The following is a 14,395-nucleotide window of genomic DNA, read 5'->3' as shown; positions in this document are numbered from 1 at the left end:
AATAAAGCTCAGAAAACTGGCTTGAGATGTGTACACCCTCAGCCCAATGCCTTCTTACAGAAGACTCTCTTATTGTTTGTGTCAGTAAGTGAAGGCCTCAGTGGCTGCCCAAAGCAGCAAGACATTTGGGGCATGAAATCTGACCCACTCCCTAAGATCTCTTCATAAGAGAAAGCTGGATCTGGAAGAAGAGTTTCTTTGGGCACTAGTATGAAACAGCCAGATTCATTTTGATAACATTTGCCTCAGAGAATCCAACACCTCAGCTGTGCCTCCTGCAATTTCTTCCTCTGCATACCTGGAACACCTGGATTTTGCTGCCCCAATCCCAGGTGAGCATCACTCACCTCTTCTCTGCTCATGCCCAGTAAAATAATCAAGATCATCCAACAGAGATGCCTAGAAAGATTTCACTGGGAAGCAACACTATGCAATTGCATTCAGTTTGGTCTGTAATAGACTAATACATCCAGTGTATTAGCAGATAATTTCCCAACACTTAATTAGTTTTCATTAGGATGCCACAAATAGCATGAGCACTACCAACAAATTAAAGAAATCACCGGGTTGCCTAATCACGTTAATTTCTAAAAGCAGTCTGTGCTTTCTGCCTTGAATGCTTCAAGTAGTTTATGAATAGTTTGATCTTTCTGTAGTTACACGCTTAATAAGGAGTATTAGAAATTACTCCTACTTTGTTTGGCTATATCTAATCCTTTCCACGTAAAATCAGCAAAAGAATTGAGATGCACGCCATTCTTATGAACTAACAGATGACAAGAGTACTCTCACACTTACTTAAAGTGTGATTACTTAGCCTCACCAGGACACATTTTAATTACAGGCTTCATAAAGGCATTAAGAGAGTCGTACCGTTTTAGTAAATACTGAAGAGGATGATGAATGGTAATAATTTCCCACTCAGTGGGGATTTTTATGTTTCAGAAAACACGGGCAATTGAGACGTGTGACTCTCAAGTGCATTTTCAAATTGAATATTTTGTTTATTTATGCACGATATGGTTGCCTTTGGAAGCAACTTTTTATCAGGTCTAATAGAGAAGGGACAAAGAGCATGCTGTACTGTTCACTCCCCCTCAAATATACATGGCCAACAACAGCAGTGTTTCAAAACTAGTGCCAACTGGCTTATTTTCCTGGTCCAAGCAGATGTGAAGAACTGGAAGGTCCCACAGTGGGATATTCAGGTGATGGAGCACAGGTGCAATCAATTCTGCTAAAGTGGTTTATAAAATATCTTCATGGGTATATTAGATATGGATTGCTGTGCTCCAAAAATGCTATAGTTTAAGATCTATGACTTGCATGAAGGTTATTGGCCCAATTTCTGAAACCATTTCTCTCATCCCAAACATTTCTCAGTATCAATTTAAAAAAAAAAAAAAAAAACACCTATTTATGCCAAACATACAAACCAGAGCATCTTGGCAACATTTTCAGCAAGGCATAAAGCCTGTCAGAACTTCTCATCTTTGCCATCTGGAACACATTAACTATATTTTATGTAGTTGCAAATGGGAACTATTCACAGCAGTTAGGGACACTGTACCCACTACAGGATGAAAGAGAAGAGGCGGAGGAGAGAAGAATATATTTAGTAGGAAAACAGGCTGAAATGCATGAAAGGGATCAGTTTCTAACAAAGAAGTATTCATATATAAGAAAAAGCTGATTTATATAGGAAATATATGTAAATGTCTCATCCTGCCGTCTATCACTAAACTAAAATTAATTTAATCATATTTTATCTAGAGTGACTTTTTAAATAAGACACTTTGTATGAGAAAAAATATTCAACTCTCAGTCCAAAACCTGTACAGCACTCCTAACTACTATTCTGGACAAGAGATTTAGGTTCAGAAATAAAAAATTCTTTGTATCTCATTTAGTCGTGTTTCTATTTCATATCAACACTTTGGTACATTTTTTTTTTAAAGTCAGTCAATGTAAAGTAATAAAAACACACTGGGGCTTTCAGTATTACTTCATCCTGCTTTAAAAATATTTTCTACTGTAGATTTCCTGAAGTTTTTATATGTTTGACATCATCACTACACCTGCAGGTGACAGAAGGGCAAAATGAGACCTAATTGACTGCTTATGGAAGAAAACAGTTCTATAGAAAAAGGCAGAGGGCTCCACAGGTTAATAATTAAGCACAGCGAGACAGAAGAAGGAATCAGGACCCCTGGATAAATTATTGACTATCTTTTATTAATCTTCTTAGCTTCACTTGCACTCATTAAACAAGGCACATCTCAGTGAATCTTGTTTAAAGGTTTACTATAGATATGCTACTCTGAAAGTGGACCCACAGAATCATAGAATTAGCTAGGTTGGAAAAGACCTACAAGATCATCCAGTCCAACCATCTGCCTGCCACCAATAACTCCACTAAACCATGTCTCTCAACACAACATCTAAACATTTCTTGAACCATGTTTCTATGCAGTACAGAACTGATGAGATTTACGGTACTTCAGCAAAGGCCTTGGCTGGGTACAGTCAGCCCAGGATATATCTGAGCATCAGCTTTTATACAAACAGTCTAAGCGCTGTCCACTGTTGCAGTGTAAATCAAACATGGAAACTACTCCCACAGACATGGTTAACATCAGTATCCTCATTGAGGGAACACAAAATTGCATCAGCAGGCCAAGTACTTAGAAAACTGAAATCTGAGGAACCACATAGAGTAAAGTAGATCTGGAATGTATGATCCCTTCAGAGGATTCAGAAATATGTCCTCTGACATGGGCCAACTTTCCAAAATCTGCACAGATTTAAAAAAAAAATAAAAAAGTGTCAATTTTACAATAATTTAATTCATTTTTATGAATCGAACTAATCAATATTGGTGTACAGCTCAAGAAAAAATCATTATAATAAAGCTTTTTTTCCCCTATAATCTAGACTAAAAAAGCTGTGACCAAAAGCCATTACTACTCAATGGTTATTTGGAGGCCTCTGTGAAAAATTTCTGTTTTCCAGTAAATTTTTTAAAATGCCATTTTTGCTGTCCACTATGTATACCAGAAAAGGTATCAAAAAGCAAAAAACATCACTGCTTGCTTTTGGACATCTGAATGGCACTCATCCTTTTCCTCCTCCACCAGTGTTACTCAGCCCAAACCCAATATTTTAGATGCATGGTGAAAGGGAAAATGTGGAGTCTTCACGTTACTGTCTTGAAGCACTTTTCATGTCAAAAACACAGAAGAACCAAAAGCCTCCAGGCAAATAAGGCCAAATTTTAAGAGGAAAAACACTGGGAAACCCTGAGAACAATCTGCAAACATCAAATGACTCCCACAAGAAACACATCACTCTATTAATGCTGGATCTACAGGGAGACATACATAGGATGTATATATGGAGTTAGAACTAGATGATCTTTGACGTCTCCTCCAACTCAAGCCATTCTATGGTTCTATGACACATTGTCTATTTTCTATATTCCTGTTTTCCACCTCAAACTGTTCAAGTATTGCTTCTGTCTCAAGAGTTAAAGACTGACCACTCAAGCTAAAGAAATAATAAAAAATAACCACTTCAAAACTACTTATATACAAAAAATAAAATAAAGTAGAAGCCCCGCAGGTTATTCATTATTAATCCCACTTACTTTCTCATATGGTATTAGTTATGCGTTACTCGAAATTTTAGAGCAATTTCTAGCTTTAATATCTGCTCAAATTAAAATTAAGGATTAATTTGGGGAGAGATTTTAGACTTTAAGTAAATTTTTTCCTATTAGTGCCTCATAACAAAGTAATTGCTGAATTAGTAATACATTTGTCAATCCTGGTAAGTAATTATAGGTAATACATATAAAACAAATTACTGCTTCATTTTAGAACGTAAGTAGTGAAAGTTTGGCATGAGGTTCTAATTATCTACTGAACATGAGTCATGCCAAAACCAGTGGGACAAATCATATCTTAACTCCTAATGCTAATGTGACCCTGCTGAATATGGCTCCCCTGCATTATGGCACCGATCCTGAAAGTGTAGCACACCGTGGGATTTGTACAGGTGCAGCAGCTGGCCCGCATTCCCAAAAAGTTGAAGGTTGAGGGTGTGAACTGCAAAATGAGAACAACTACAACAGGCCAGCTGAAGGGATTCAGCTCCAGGGACCAGACCTCTAGCGGGAATAACTAATAGTTCTTCTCTACACCAGGGTGAGCACACTGTCAAAAATAACACCTAGCATTACAAACTTATCTGAAGAGAGAAAAACCACAGAAGAATGAGCAACTTTTGTTAGACAGGTTTTCTGACATGAAGTACAAACAATGCTAGACAGCCCCAACTCTTACTAACACGCTGTTAGCAATGAGAAGAAGGACTGACAAAGAAGATTTTTAGAAAGCCTATTAAATAATTCAGGGATTTTTCTGCTGTGAAGCTGCTCTTCAGCAGTGTTCATGGAGTGATGAGGGTAGTATGGGCAGACACGCTGAATGAGCTCCAAACTTTGAAAGGCGATCAAAACTTTCTATTACACTGTATGCCGAAGAGTAAAAAGGAAAACTTGTCAGAAGGTGATCTGACTCAAATATTCAATTTTACAGGACATAGAGTAGAAATAAATGAATAAGAGGAAAATTAAGGGGCATTTTTTATATTTCCAACACACACATCAAAGATAAATAATGAAACAAGTTTTGTATTTTTATTTATGCACAGATTCTTCAGGGATCTAAATGACTTAAGATATCTTGCATTTTATGCATTCCTGTGCCAGGAACCCAATTCTCCTAAACACTTCTACAAGTTCAAAGGAGATATCTTTTCTTATGGATTTGCCAGCATCAGCAATGTCTAAGAGCCAGGCAACAGTGGGAACCAGCTGGGCTGGGGGCTGTAAAAATACAGAAATGCAAAGACAGCACTTGCCTTGAAACATTTGCAGTCCAAGACAGGACACAAAGGCTGAGAAAATCGTTAAGATACAATGCATTAGAAAAAGCTAGGAGAAAAGGAGGGTCTGGTTTATATTGAGCTGGGGTGCAGTAATGAATCACATGTTCAGGAACAGGGCTCTGCAGCTTCCTCTCTTTCCTCAGCTGGAAGATTCTCTTCAACCAGCTCTCAGGTCACAGAGAGTTTCTGCCTCCTTTTCTATCAGACCCAAATATTTCCTACATTTCTCAAATGCTTTTCCTCGTTCTTTTCTCTTCAAAACTGGCCTGACAGAAAAATAAGATGTTGGGTGTTGGCTATGCCCAGGAAGATGTCCTCTGCTTGAATGCAAATCCCACAAGGGGAGAGAAAAACAACAGGCAACAATTTATGAATTAGTGTATATCACATCTCTCCCTGCTGCCATCCAATTGTCACTGTTAGTATTGGAAGACACTGAAAAAGAGAAATTGTTTTACAACACTTTATGATTCCCAGGAGCCTTGAACCTTGATACATGGAACCTTGTGTGTGCCCAAAATGTAACAGACCTCCTGGCTGCTGGAAATGTTATCCTGACATCTTCTGGAGTGAGCTGCTGGCATGCATGCCTGAAAAAAAAGTGGGTTTGCCAAGTAGCAATATCAGGATTATGAGAATCAATTTAATATTAAAACAGCTATTTACATTTTCAAGAGATTTTTTCAGTGACAACAGAGAGAGGCCACGCAAACACCTGTTTTTTTATGTGAAAAGCAGGTTAGCAATAGCAGTTGCACATCTGCAACAAGGGCTAATGTTGAGAAATCTCCTACCAACCTCAGGAAGCATGTTTAGAAATGCAAGCCAAGCAGAGACTATCAGGACAGAAAAACAGCATCCAATTATTGTAACAAAAAAAAAAGCATCCAATTATTGTAACAAGTCAGATGTCTGTAGCCAGAGGAGCATGGAGGTCTACAAATGATACGTGTGGAACTGTATGAGGAAATCAACTGCAGAAGAAATACAAATACAGTATGTAAAGATACGTTGAACTAACTGAATATAGATGCATCCAGTGAATGACATTTCAGTGGAAAATAATTTATGCTTGGTATATGGATAAAGCAATTGGCCCATTAAGAAAATCACATTAGATGACAAGAAGTAATAATGGTACAATTTAATACAAAAGGAACTGATTTTTACAGATAAAAAAAGAAACCATAGCCTGGTTTCTGCATATTCAGGCTGCTGAACCATTGGATCCTACTGTACACTGTACATCCTGGTACACTTGTCACTGCACTGTCCTACTGTGACAGAACACAAATGAGAACATACTCTTGCAGTAAAGTTTGTATCTGATAAAAACCAAAATTGGCCTGAGAAAGGCCAAACAGTGACCTGACTGAGAGATGGGAAACTGACCCTGGAGAAACAACTACTGGGTCTGATGTGCAGGGATGAGCACCTCATGGGGTCAGGTATCGTTTCTGGCACGCTGACAGCTATTAGTGGGTGAACTGTGAAGAAAGAAGCCAGAGGGACCTCCCCACTGATGCTTTTCAACACAAGAGTCTCACTAGACGTGACAGACTGAAGAGGAGGTCTGCATGAAGAGCCCTGAGGCAGCTCCCACTATTACTGATCATCCTGCAAACACCAATATAAGTACTATGGTAAAAAACACTAGAAAGTGGGTTACTGGTTCATTAATTTTGTTATGCTGAAGGATACTTACATGCAGAAAACTTTCCTCCCAAATTCTGGCAGGCAAGATGTGCTGATTGGTCAAACATAAGACGAAAAAGATGTATCTGTGCATGGATACTTGAAAATCTTGTCCCAGCAACTGGTCAGTCTTATGCACCAAAGAATACAAACTCTCCATGGCCTCACCAGTCCTGAATTAAATACCTTCTTCTTTGGTCACCTGGAGGTATCTGCACAGTAATGATGATGTCCTATAACAACATTCAGTCTAATTTATTATGTCCTGGGGGTAATGACATAAGAGGAAGGATCACGCCTGATCCTGGTCCTCACCGATGTTATTTAAGTGGATCTCAGACCTTTGTTTTTGATATATACTGAACTTCATCTTAGTTGTCAGCCAAAGCTTCTAGTAAGAGCTTCAAAAGTGTTTCTATGTTTCATCCTCATCTTTGCCTTTCTGCAGAGGACACGGTAATTGAGAACTTCCATACAGTTTCTGGAACTATCAGAAAAAAGCTGGTAGCAAGCAGGCTGAGTCGTCACAGACTCCAAGGACAATAACTACAAATCAATATGTCTTGCCTGAATGCCAATTTTTAAACAGGAAAGCAACATCTACTTCCGGAGAGAGCAATAGAAGAGGGAAGAGAGAGATCAGCCACAGAATTCTCCCCAGATAGCACAGGGCATAGATGAAGACACATAAATGCTTCTAATGTAAGATATTTGTAGCATGCAAAACATTTAACAATGGTTCAAACAGGAGCATCAAATGAGATATTGCCACAGCAATTGAAATGAATAAGCAGGTGAAATAGATGAATGTGTGCAAACATATGAAATGTACATGAATGTATGAAAACATACATTAGAGCTGTCGATGTCAAATCCCCCATTATTTTGACTCTACTCTGCATGAAGAAGCACATGATTTCCAGTAATAGAGATCATCACTCACAGCCTACCCAAACACTGGGAAACATCCAGGGAGATTATGACCTAACTATCCACATCCTGGACTAAGAATTTCCAAAAAAAAAAAAATCTACTCACATTGTTATTTATACTGAAATATTACCCAACTTTTCTACCACTTCTGAGTTCCAACATACACTAATCATCTTCATAGGGATATATTATTTATTTCATTTTAACATCTTTCATATACAACCTCCAACTGAGAAAGGAGTGATGAACAAAAACATTTTAGTATGAGGTACCTAAGGAGCAGAGTGCTCCTGATGGGTTTGATTTACATCTGAAAGGATGTAGCATCAGCATTTGGAAATTGCCAAAGTCTATACTACCCTCTCCAAACTCAAATTTTGCAGCTCATAAATCTTTTGGGATAATATAACAGCTTGCTTTGCAGTGTATTCTGCACCCCATATGCGAGGGGGTTGGGTTTTATTAGTATTAATAGTGAATTGAAAAATTATATAAAACTTTGTGAGTACTGACCCAAATACAGAGGATATTACCTCAGAATTAAACACATCCAGAAAAAGATATGCCTCCAGGGTGAAAGTAGCTATTTGTACCACAAACAATGACAGCAACATAAACCGAAAAACCATCTATAAACACTGGATGACTTTGGCAGTGGCCCTAACTCAGAGAAGAGAACAGAACATGACAGTGACTCTTTAGCTCAAGATTTCATTGATTGGCCTGAGTTGGCTTAGCAGAAATGAATGCAGTTACTGTGTGACCTGTCAAAGGCACTGAATGAAAGGAAGCAGATCAAGTGAGAAGTATTTCCCCATTTTCTTTAATCTGTGGATTGTTTTATTTTTTAATTTTTTTTCCTATCTACAAAATCAGTACCCTGCTTGCAAACCTGAGGAGACCTGGCACAAAGGCACATAAATCTGATATTTACTGTTTCAATAACTGCATTACTATAGAACAGAGTATAACTTCTGTACAAAGGAATAAAAACAATCAAATTTCATATTGCTAAAGATTTATTTTTATTTTCCAAAATAACAGAACTAATAATTTAACAAACTTTTGAGAAATCTTTGAAATCAGGAGCTCCCATGAACCTATCTAAAAAGTAAGATTTTATTCTTTTCTCTGAGAAAACAACATACCAAAACACAGATGTTAATTTTCACCTTTTGATTAAATACATCACTCACCAATGCAATACAACGTATATTTTCAACTCCTGCAGCTGCTGTTTTATAGCCTTTCATTCTTTGCTACAGCTTAAAAAAAAAAAGCAAAAAAGCGACTGGAACAACTGAGAGCTATGAAGAGGAGGAAATGAGATATCATTTTCTTATTGTTATCCAGAATGACATAGGATAGATGTAGGAGCCCATCTTTGACTTTTTCCAGATGTCTGTGGAGTTGTATCAGTATTCCTGTTTTTCTTTATGTTGATGGGTATTTCTGTGAAAATCTTTGTTCAGATCTTTTTTTTTCTTCTTCTTCTTTTTTTTTTAAGTCACATATGAGCAAATTTTGACAACATTCAGCCAGAGCATGAAAAGTTACCAAAATAATTTTAAAATTCATGTAGCATAAGCGTTGTGCAATCTAATTTGTAGAAAGGCTGTTGAGAGAACATGATGGTAATGAGCAGGTGGTATTTTGCTCTCAAGGCAATGCAATTTAATGAGCTGAAATTTATTTTGGTTAAAAGTCCCCATAAAAATACAATACCATGAGATTACAGTAGCAGAAGATAGGGCCAGTCCTGCTTGTCTGGTCTACTATAGGCAGAATCATGGCTCATATTATAAGCCAGCAAGGCAAACCTGATTGCAGTTGATCTCCAAAAGTTTTCATTTACAAATCAGTTAAAATTCTTAGTGATACTTTGAGGTAGGTTTGAAAGTGAAAGCCTTATTTGAACCAGTGCTGTGACTGAAAAAATTATTCCCATACATCATTTCCCTTCCCCAGATTTTGTTGGGTGCGTGAAGAGCAGCCCTAAGGACTGCACTGTATTAAGTCAACTATAGCCTAATCAGAGAGTGGTGGATAATATGCATGCACACTGCTGACTTCCCTTCTTCATGCATCCCCTCCTCCCAAACATTTCCCTGTTTGTAGCTACTGAGCATCCATCCAAGAAGTGCACATTCAACAAATCACTTCTGCTTAATATCTCCCTTCTGCAGAAAACAGTGATTTACTGCTTGACAGAATATACATTCTGCAGATAACAATACTACAATTGTTTCCAATTTCATAACCAAATCACTGACTTATTTATTTAGTTAGACCCTAAAGTACTGCATCCCTGCAATCTTGCCTATTACAGCTCTGTGCACCTTTTTGGAAGCATTCATTTTCAGAGTTGGACTCAATGATCTCTTGAGGTCCCTTCAATGCCCTGCAATTCTGTGACAAGCTCAGCCAAGGAGGCGTTGCTCACATTGCCTTCCTATCTCACTGGTACTTACAGGCTTTTAAAATTTGGGAAATTTCATGAAATTCAATTTTATTGGTGAAAAAACCACACTGAAATCCTCCCCCCCACCCAGCCCAACCCCTTAGCTTAGCTAGGTTGGATAACTGGGTAATTCAGTTAGCTTGATTTCTGAAACTGCACAGGTTGCCATTCAGTACTAAAACTTAATAATCACAGAAAGCTCCTGCTGTAAGGAATGAAGCCTCTGAAAATTAATGTGTGTGTGTGTGTTTATATAAACAGAAAGAAACAAACACAATTTGATAGCAGTTTAAAGGTATCTCTTGTCCCTCTTTCCACAGGGGTGATTTTTAGTGCTTACACTACTCATACACTTTATTCTTAGTCAAACAAAATATCAGATAGCTAAAAACATGCTAAAGAATACCTACAAAATAATGAGAACTGGTTAAACAGCAGTGTTCTGAACCCGCTGAGCTGCTGCTAGCACAACAGCAACTTCAATTATTATTAGTTTTGGATTTTTTTGTTTTGTTTGTTTTTACTATTACAGTATTTGTCAGTTGCAGTTTGGGAGAGTCTCTAGCTCACATCTGCGTGAATATAAAAAAAAAAAAGCCATAAAAAGCAGTTTTTCTCTCCTTTATATTAAAACACACAGAAAAAGTCCAGACTTATAAATAAGGCTTTCAACAGTAGGTCTTGTAATTCCACAAGTTTTATAACGCAGCTGTGTTTAATTAACACTGGGCCACCACACCCTCCAGATGGAAGATTTTGAGGACCATTAAAATCCAGCCTGGCACCTTGACTAAGGTCTGTGTTTCTAAGAATGATGGTTGGTTGCTAGACTCTACAATAGAGCGTGTTCTGGGTGTAATTTGAGTTCTTTGATGTTTCTCTGGTGGAGGAAGGAACGTGGGTTCTCTAATGTAACGTCGCATTATTCACAGATAAGCCTGTGAGGTCTAGAACAAGGAAGAAATTCTTTGAACCTGCTGCATGGCCACGTGTGGCACTGCCAGCAAACTACAGGGAAACAATCCATGATCAAGTCACAACCTGCTGGCTCTAAAGGATTAGTTAAAATCATTCGCTTACATTTCAATATTCTTAATTTGTGTGCCAAAATGATTTTCTCTGGTTATATGAAGTTTTTGGCCGTAACAATTTTATAGGTAAAGTGACTCATGAACCAAAAAATGCATGTATTGTTAGCAGTTCTTACTGCTGTGTCCTTTTTGTTGGGGGCTGGCTGACTTCTTTTGAAATGTCTGACTCTATACATAATAGAAATAACTGATAGGGCTGTTAAATTAATGTACTCTGAGTTACATTACTCACCATATCCTTTAGGAAAGGACTGAAGTTCTGTTTTTATTAAGAATGGCCTTTTTCCTCTTTTAAGAAGTACAGCAATAAGCTGAGGATACATCACACAAAGCTTGAGCAAGCTCTCATCAAACACCTGTGCATCAGAAAACACGTATCGATATTCAGTTCTGCCAGTTTTAAAATAGGTATTTGGTATCACTGTATTTGGAAATGAAGTTCATTCTCTGGTCACTGGACTTTGAAAAATAGTGCTCTACTTTCCTTATTTCTAGACACAAAAATACAATTACAGTTTTGTCATGAATTCTTTTCATTTACTGCAATTTTCACTGATGCCTTTGAAAGTTTTAGTCTATAGCCTAGACTATTACTACACCAGCTCTGAAATCCAGTTTATCAATTCCTTTACATTTCTAAAAGAATGTGGTATGATAGAATTCAGTAGTAAGTGTAACATGTATGGATGGAAATGGTGCAACGCTACTGATCTAGGTATCAGGAAAATGCTAGACATGCAATGAAACAAAAGAGCAATGCTTAAGACAGAAATAAAGTCTTCCTTTCTAAACTCATCTAATGAGTTCTCTTCCTTCCAAAGATCTGAAAGGTATTTTTCCTCACTCTGTGAATGCTAAGGAATTTCACTTATTTATTTTGCCCTGTGTTAAATGCAAGCATGACAGATGTGCTGTACACTGTTTATGCAAAAGTGGTAAGGTACAGTGCCCCCTCACATCCTCTGTGGTTATCCATTCAAACATATATCTAGCAGAAATTGAAGGAAATTTTAGGGCATTTTCCATTTAGAAGTGGACTCAAAGCATGCAAGTTTGTTCAGCATTTGACCCAGATTCAGGGCTGCATCCTAACACATTGACACAGGAAAGCTCACGAAAGCATTGCAAGTCCAAGTCTGTGAAGAAAACTTTTTCTCCCCAGAGGTCTCCATGCAACATTATGTGAATGACATCTTTTTCTTTGTTTCATGAGGTGATTTATCATATACCACAGAAATTCTCAGTAAACCCAGTCCATTCTACTGATGTTAACCTTTAGTCAAGACCTGCCTTTTGTCTGAGCAACCTTTAGTTTGCATTGCCACCCACAGGCAGGACAGCTCACCTTATAGCTGGGACATCCAGCTAGAGGCCCACTCATGGCAGAGCTGCTCAGATCAGTAGCTGTCATCATCTCAACTCAGATTTGCCGTGCTCCTCCCAGGTGAGGCCCAGAGCACACTGCCAACATAGAGCATCAGGAGGCATGGCAGGCTCAAGCCCAAGGGCTTGGATCCAGGGACAAAAGCCTGCTCAAACTTACAATACAAACACATACGAAGTCTCAGCATCACCCTAGTAAATCAGGTTTTCTAGAAATACTCAAAATGATGAAGAACGCTAGGTAAAGATGTAAACAACAGTCTATTTCTAAGGATTTGTCTCATGCTGAAGTGAAATTACTTTCAGTGGAAAGCATTTTTCTAAACAGTGTTCAAACACACAAATATATCATTTCCTGTTCCTGCACAGTAACTCCAAAATAGTAACTCCTCCACAAAATATTTATGTTACAGCGATTTGGATGATCTGTAAGAGAACTCTTCAACATGATCATGGGATTATAGAATGGCCTGGGTTGAAAAGGACCTCAAAGATCATCGAGTTTCAACCCCTCTGCTGAGTGCAGGGTTGCCAACCACTAGACCAGGCTGCCCAGAGCCATGTCCAGCCTGGCCTTGAATGCTTCCAGGGACAGGGATGCCCTACATCAGCACAGAGATGCTGGTTGCTATAGCACTACAGTATTGGCCTTACTACTCACTACTAAAACAAAACTCTGCAGATGATCCAAAAACAACCCCAAAACAGTAGTACTAGTGCGTGAGGTCTATCCCTGCAAAGGGACATACAGCCCTGAAACCGACTGTGTGAGCAGCCCGCTTCTGACTTTCCTGGTCTTCAAAACCTTTCTCAATATGGAGCCAGACTTGCTAGTAATTTGGGATTTAAAAGCAGCTTCCACTGCATTTTAATGAGATTTTCATAGGAGGCTCAAGCATATAATTTGTTGATAAACAACAGAACAGCTACTTACAGAAACATAGAAAGCTCCTTTTCACACACTGGCTTTTTAATTTACCAAGAAAACTGACCAATACAAAACAACAAGAGCCACCTTTCTGCTTTGCTTTCCTCCATATCCATCCCGCTCTCCCTTCTCCTGTTAAGTTTTACTGAGTGTTTTCTCCCTCACAGCTGGCCTTGATTTGTTCCTCCCACTTTTTTTTTTCCTATCCTGCAGTTGGCTGTACTCATCCTATCTACAGCTGAGACATGGCAAAGAAAACTGCCAAGTCAGCATCACAGTGTTAGGAGGTCCGTTGTGTGTTTCCCTTGGTGGAACATCAGAACACCTTTGGAAGCACACCAGTTTCAGAAACAGTCTACATGCTGCACCCAGCAGCTTCCCAACTCTTCTCTCCAATGGAGATCTGACCGTCAAAAACAAAAACTCTGTCTGGCAGTAAGAAGGATCACCTCTGTGTCACATAAAATTTTCTGCTTCAGTCCAAACATTTCATAAAACTTCAGCCAAAGTTTCAATCTGTCCCAATTTTTTTTTTTATTCTACTCTGAAATTGTCTGATTGTACTGACATATGTCACAATGTAAGTTATCGCAGAAATCTGATGTAGATTATGAGATACGGTACTGGGCTTGTGTTTAGCCAAGGAAATGTACTGTGATGCAAGAAACAACCTCAAAGGATGCCGCGTAATTCTTCTTCCACTACACCATGAATACAAAGAGAAGAATTACAAACTCCAAGAATGTATCCTGAAATCAGTTTCAGACAAAAACCCAAACAAATAGCCTTTTGCAACTCATGTCACATTCAGGGTGAATAGTTTCATGTCAGGAAAACAGTGAATTTGTACGTACGTAACCTGGAGCACAGGGTTTCTTTTTCTTTAATAATCTTAAAGGAAAGTATGAGTATACTAAAATCATTCCTGCATGATTATATACATTATGCAGAAGG

General features: G+C 38.3%; 1 protein-coding gene across 1 annotated transcript in view; it reads right to left on the bottom strand.

The window, feature by feature from the left end:
* Positions 1–14,395, bottom strand: part of PIEZO2 (piezo type mechanosensitive ion channel component 2) — a 296,323-nt gene that overhangs the window by 169,619 nt on the left and 112,309 nt on the right. The gene's annotated exons all lie outside the window — the stretch shown is intronic.

The sequence above is a fragment of the Numida meleagris genome, chromosome 2, assembly GCF_002078875.1.
Source record: "Numida meleagris isolate 19003 breed g44 Domestic line chromosome 2, NumMel1.0, whole genome shotgun sequence".
Taxonomy (NCBI): Eukaryota; Metazoa; Chordata; class Aves; order Galliformes; family Numididae; genus Numida; species Numida meleagris.
The sequence above is the reverse complement of the archived record's forward strand: the minus strand, read 5'-3'. Positions and strand labels throughout refer to the sequence as shown.